Genomic DNA, 6,653 nt, shown 5'->3' with positions numbered 1-6,653 from the left:
TGAGGCCGTGAGGGGTCGGGAGCTGCTCTGGGTCACAGGACCAAAGGGCGCAGAGCCAGTGCTGGGCTCAGGGCCCACTCCCCTTCCTGCACAGGTGGCTCAATGCCGGGCGCTCCGACCCCACAGACCTCTGCGGTCCAGCCAGGACACTGAAGGAGGCCGCTTCTCCAGGTGACCTGGAGGTTAACTGGGGGGACACGGGAAAGGAGAAGGGGGGCTCACTCCAGCCACTGCAGCCCCCATGCCGTCCGTGGAGGTGGGCTGGTGCTGGGACCATCTCTCTGGCTGTAGTTTCTCAGGTGGGGAACTTATGTGCATATTCGTGTGTATACTGGTCAAGGGCCAACCTCAGCTACGGTTCACACGTATCCGCCATCTGTCCTTTTCTCTTCCCACCATCTTATTTAGGTGGGTGCTGGTGGCGGGGTTCACCTGCGTTACAGGGTGCTGGGTGAGGCATCCTCGTGTTCCGATGCACATGGGATGTCTGCCTGTGCTCCGGGGAGGACAGGCCATCACCGGCACGACGACGGGGCTTCGGCTGGAGCTCGGGGTCGGGGTGTGGAGACTGGGAGGTCAGTAGGGTGGGGAGGGGCGAGGAGGCAGGGAGAGGAGGGGAAGTGGGGGGGGGGCAGGCAGTGGCTTCATTCTCCAGCTCTCTTGCTTCCTCCTATCCCCGTCTCTGGGTCCCCAAAGCCCCTGGGCCATCCGGGCTGCTGACAGAGCCCGGGCCCTGGTTCTCAGGTTGGGGTCTAACCTGCCTCACCAAGGACGGTGTCCTGCTGACCTTGTGTTCTGACCCAACTAGCTGTGCCCAGGAGTAAGTCCTCTGTGAGTCAGTGGGCTGGGGTGTGTGAGTGTGTATGTGCACCTGCGGTGTGGGGGGGGGGAGCCCACAGCACTTGGAGGCTGTCACTTCTGGGTTTCAGTTCTGGCTCACACCTTCCCGAGGTGACCTCGGCGTGACCTTGGAGAGGGGAGCTCGGTGTGACCTTGGAGGAGCCTCTCTGCTGCTCCCCAGGCGACGATGGGGCTGCCACATGTTGACGCCTTGTTCCAGGGGTCAAGGCTGCCAGGGGAGGCCTCCAGCAGACGGTGGTGTCCCCACCCTCTCCCGGGTGCCTGTGGCTGGGAAGGGAACTCTAGGACAAAAGGTCCATCAAAGCGGGGTCTCTCCCACGCCTGGGACCAGAGCTATGGCCACACCTTGGAGGAGGAGGGATGCCCTGGCTGGGTCCTTCTCCCTCGTTCCCCTGAAGACAAGGTGCCAGAGAGGGGCCTGACCGGAGACCGGTGGGGTCCTTTCCTGTCCGGCAGGTGTCTGGCCAGGGCCCCTCTGGCTGACTGGGTGCCGCACGGCGGGCGTGACTCCAGGTTGGCTGAGGTGCCACTAAGGTGCCTCTGGGCTCCTGTGCTTCTGGGCACCGGGCTGCCCTGCTGATTCACCGGCCCCTGTGCACCTGGACGGTCAGGTCGGAGGCCGTCCAGTCCCTCCCACTCCACTGGCAGAGAGGGGAGCCGCTGCGCACATTGGTTTTGCTTTATTACCATTAAGTGCATCACAGGCACACAAGGACAGTGGTGCCCGCCCCCGGGAGCCCCCTTCCGCTTTGGAACCCCGAACCCTACTTCCGTGACAGCTGGTTCCGGCTTTCCGCTACAGTTTCTCCACCATGTGTGCCTCCCCAGACCCATACCGCTTGGTTGTTCCTCTGTGCTTGAATCTGTTATAAATGGGGCCACGTGATAGGAATCCTTTAGTGACTTGCTCCAATCAGGCTGGTGCCGGGCTATTGTTCACTCTTGTTGCTGTGTGTGTCCTGTGGACACCCGACCCACACTTAACACGATGTTGCTTCAGGCACTGAAAGCATCGTGTTCTGGTGCCCGGCTCACAAACACTCATCTACTGAAACACCCGGAAGGGACCTGCTTTGTCCACGGTTTTCACGCCTTCCCTGGAACCGCGGGCTGGTGGCCGAGGGGCTGCAGCCATGGGCAGGACCTGCAGCGTCCTGTGAGCCGGACCCTCACTCTGCGTCCCACCAACCCTTGGTTCTGTCCGATTTCAACATGTTTGACAATGGAGTGAATGTCAAAGAGGATTGCCTGTGGTTTAATTTGCATTTCCTTAAGCATTGACGAGGGCTGCATCTTTGCTTGTGTTCCTTTGCCATTTGAGTTTCTTTTTTTCTGAAGCACCGGTTCAAGTCTTTAGTCCATTAAAAAAAAATTTTTTTTTTGGTCTTTTCCTTAGAGAATAGTTAGGAATTCTCTCTATATTTCCTAATGAGTCTTTGCTGGTCGTCTGTGCTGCAAACATCTTCTCCCAGTGTGGCTTATTTTTTCATTTTCTGTGTGGTGACTGGTGAACAGAAAGAAGGTCTAAATTTTAATGTCGCCCAATTAATTCGTCCTTCTCTTTATAATTTGTGCCCTTTGTGTCCTGCCTGAGAAGTTTCTCCCTAACCTGAAATCATCAGATTTTCTCCTTTATGCCTTTCCAAAAGATCTGTGGATTTATCATTCATATTTTAGTCGTTAAGCCACCTGGTATTGTTTTTAATTTATTACTTATATTTTTCCCGGTATTGATTTTTGTGGACAGTGTGATTAATATTTTTTCCTCTCTGGATAATCAGGTCTCCAAACTGGTAGTAAGGAAAGGTCTGCCCTTTGTCCACTGATCTCCGGGCTTCTCCAGCAAACAGGGGAGGTCATGTTTCCCTAGCGTACATGGTACCCACCGGTTCCTCACCAGTGGCTTTATTGTAGCTTTAAAGGAAATCTTGGGGTCTGGTAGGGCAGGCAGGCCCTCCTACCTTGTTATTCTTCAAGAGTATCTTGGCTAATCTTGGTGATTTGTAATTCCATGGAAATTTTAGAATCAGATTGTCAAGTACTATACACACACGTATGCACACACACACACACACACACGAGATTGTGATTGGCATTGTGTTGAATCTACAAGTCGTTCTGGGGGAAATTGATATCTTCACAACATTTGGGGGACCCTTAATTCAGGTACATGTTTGATTTTTAAACGTACCTGTTTTCTCTCTCCATTAATGTTTCTTTAACGACATGCAAAAAAGTTTTTTTTTGTTTTTTCTGTTTGTCTTGCACATATTTTGTCAGGTTTATTCCCAGGGATTTCATGTTATCAATATTATTAGAAACGGTATCTGTGATGGGTAATTTTATGTGTCAGCTTGGCTGGGCCATGTGCCCAAATACCTGGTCAGGATGTTTCTGTGATGGCGCATTTGGGGATGAGGCTGGCATCTATTGAATACATTGGTGGGTTTTGGGTAAAGCAGATTGCCCTCCGTAACGGGGGTAAGCCTCATCCAGCCCGTTAGGCCTTCATAGAACAAACGCTGCCCTCCCCCAGCAAGAGGGCTCCTGAGCCCGCCCGTGGACCTGAACTCAACTCTTCCCTGAGTTTCCAGCTTCCTTCCCACCCTGCGATCCTGGACCCACAAACCTCCGCCATTGCATGAGCCAATCCTTGAAATAAATCTTTCCCTCTGTACACAGGAGGTGCCTGACTAATGATGGTGTGACTTATGGCTTTTCTATATTTGGTCCCATCCCGTCTCGTGACACTGGGCAGTGGCTGCAGCGCCCGGTCAGCCTGAGATCACAGAGTTGACAACCGATACACTCACAACCCTTCTGGACCCAGACAACAGGTCTGTTTTTCACTTTCAGTCCAGTATTCAGTAAATTCCATGAGACGGTCAGCGCTTTATTATGAAATAGGCTTTGTGCGAGGTGATTTGCCCAACTGTAGGCTCGTGTAATGTCCTGAGCACGTGTAGGGTAGACTAGGTGCAGCGGTGATGTTCCCTAGGTGAGAAGTGGAGGAGGGGCCCGCGTGGCTTTGACCATGAAGAGTAGCAGAGTGTCCTTCCGGGGGGCCTTCCCAGGCTGAGGACGGCCGGGAGCCAGGACAAGGGCGGGTTGATGGCTGCCCTTGGCGGTGCCGGGGAGGGGTCTCCACCCCGGCACCCCAGCCGCCCTCCCTGAGTTTGGAGGTGGGCCCCTGGCTGCCATGGCCTGCCTTTCCCCGTGTGTCACCTTCCAGCCTGACTCCGGTCCCTGGCTGCCTTCTGACCCTAACCCTCCCACGTGGCTTATCCACAGCGGGGGGAGCCCTGGCCCAGCCCGGGGGGAGCATCTGACCTGCCGGACGGCCCATCACTCAGTTAATACAGGGCGTCCGGCCTGGCACTACACCTCTCGGAGTTGTCAGCGTGACTCAGTGGTCCTCTCTCTTGGAAGCAGACCCAGGAGCCCCTCGTGGTGGAGTTTCTGGGTGTGCCAGGCAGGCTGATGGGACCCAGTGGTGGGGATGCCATGCAGTGTCACCCAGGGGCCCCGTCTGGCCAGGCCTCGGCCGCTCTGTCCCGTGTGGGAGGGCTCTGGCTTTGTTGTTTTGGTCATTTTGGAGAAAACCCTCCCAAGATACACCGGACGCAGAGCCTTCTGGGTGTTGGCTCACCTTTTCCTGACCCCTCCAGGCAACTGCATTCCGCCTACAATGTTGGATTTTAATTAGAGTTCTTAGTCCATTTATACTTAATGCATTTCTGATACACTTAAGTTCAAAGCTTCTCTTCTGTCTTGTGCTTTCTATTTGCCCACTGATTCTGTGTATATTTTCTTCCCTTTCTTGCCTTCTTTGAGTTTAGTTTCCCTGAGCTTTTTTTTTTGAATTTCATTTTATTTATTTTTTTATACAGCAGCTTCTTATTAGTTATCTATTTTATACATATTAGTGTATATATGTCAATCCCAATCTCCCAATTTCCCTGAGCTTATTTTAGAGAACTTTCAAGCAAACAGAAAAGTTGAAAGAATAAGGCAATGACCACTTGCCTGCCCTCCAATTACATTCACCAGTTATTACTATTTTGCCATATAAATGTATAAATTTATATACACATACAACTACACATATATGCATACATATAATACAATATGCAGACACACGTATATATGTATATGCATGTGTATGTATGTGCTAAATTGGTTTCCTTTAAACAATTTTAAAAAATTTTTAAAATTTTTAACTTTTTAATTTAAAAATAAATTTATTTTCTATTGGAGTATAGTTGATTTACAATGTTGTGTTAGTTTCAGGTGTGCTAAATTGCCTTCTAAAGCGAGCTCCATGAATTGACACTCTTACCAGTAGTGTGTGAACATTCTAGGCATTCACATCCTTGACAGCACTTGATTTTACCCTGGTTTTGAACTTTTGCCAGCCTGGTGGGTGTGAAGCTCTATCTCACTGTGGCTTTAATATGCATTTCCCTGCTTATGCACGAGGGTGAGCACCTGGGCTTCCTCTTTTGTGATGAGCCCATCTGCTTGTGTGCTGTCACCTCTCACTGTTCCATGTTTTTGACATGCCTGCCTGCAGCTGCCCTTCCCTCTCCTAAATTTTAGGGTCTACACTCCTGAGTTCTGGGAAACAAGGTACAGAGTTGTTTACTGATTTAAGGCTGTAACCGAGGGCCTGACGGACTCCCCTATAGACCTGCATAGCATTAAAGGATGTCCTAGGTTGCTAGCAACAGAAATGCCACCTAAGTGAATCTATCAGCTTCTACAACAGACCAACCCAGCGGTAGTGGCAGCTTCAGGTGAGGCGTGCTCCAGCAGCTCCAGGGTGTCACCAAGGACCCAGCCCTTAGCCTCTGCATGCTGCTTCTGCAGGGTTGGTTGGTCCCAGGGCTGCCTCGCCATCTGTTCTCAAGTTGTCTGCCAGCAGGTCCTGAGGCTACAGCTCTTCATCCACACCCACTCTGAGCTGACTGGACTGACTTCGATCACCTGAGCATCCTTGAACCAACCTCTGAGGTTGGGGGATAGAACACTCAGATTAGGGTGGAGTCAGCTTCCTGAAAACCACGTGGATCCCCAGATGGAAATCAGAGCAGATGGGCAGAGGGTCGGGGGGTGAGGGTGGGTTGGATGCCAGGGCTGGACCAGTCAACTTGCACACGGCAGACGCGGCCTGGTGTGCCCGGTGCTGGCCATGGTGGCCCCCGAGCAGCCCTTCTTGCTCACTTCTTGGCACGTGCCTGTGCGCCAGATGGTCGCACCTCCTGGAAATCTGATCTGCACGTAAGTGCGAGATTTTTTCTTACTTACGAATGCTTTCATAACGGAAGACTAATACGGAAGATGAGCACCTGTATCTCTCCCACCCAGGTTCAGCTGTTATCAACATCTTGCCATGTGTGTCCTTTCTCTCCTTCCCTCTTTTTTTTCTGAACATTTCAATATAAGTTGCAGACACAGTGACACTTAACCCTAAATACAGAACCATAATGCCACAGTCATACCTAAGAAAATTAGCAATTCGTTCTCAAATACCAGCTAATATCCTGTCCAGACTGAAAGTGGCCAAAATGTCCCTCAAGCTTGTTTTGTAGCTGTGAGTTTGAACCAAGACCCAGCCAAGTTTTATGCACTGCATCACTTGTTTGCCTCTTTGGTATCTTTTAATCCAGACAAGTTCTTTCTAGATTTAAAGTTTTGGGTTAGAACTGTAATTCCTCGACACATTTCTCATGACATTCATTCTGAAGGGCTGGGTCAGGTGTGGATGACCCCCACGTCCTGCCTTTGTCCGT

Source organism: Balaenoptera physalus (genome assembly GCF_965194825.1).
Source record: "Balaenoptera physalus genome assembly, chromosome: 5".
Taxonomy (NCBI): domain Eukaryota; kingdom Metazoa; phylum Chordata; class Mammalia; order Artiodactyla; family Balaenopteridae; genus Balaenoptera; species Balaenoptera physalus.
This window is presented reverse-complemented; position numbering follows the sequence as displayed.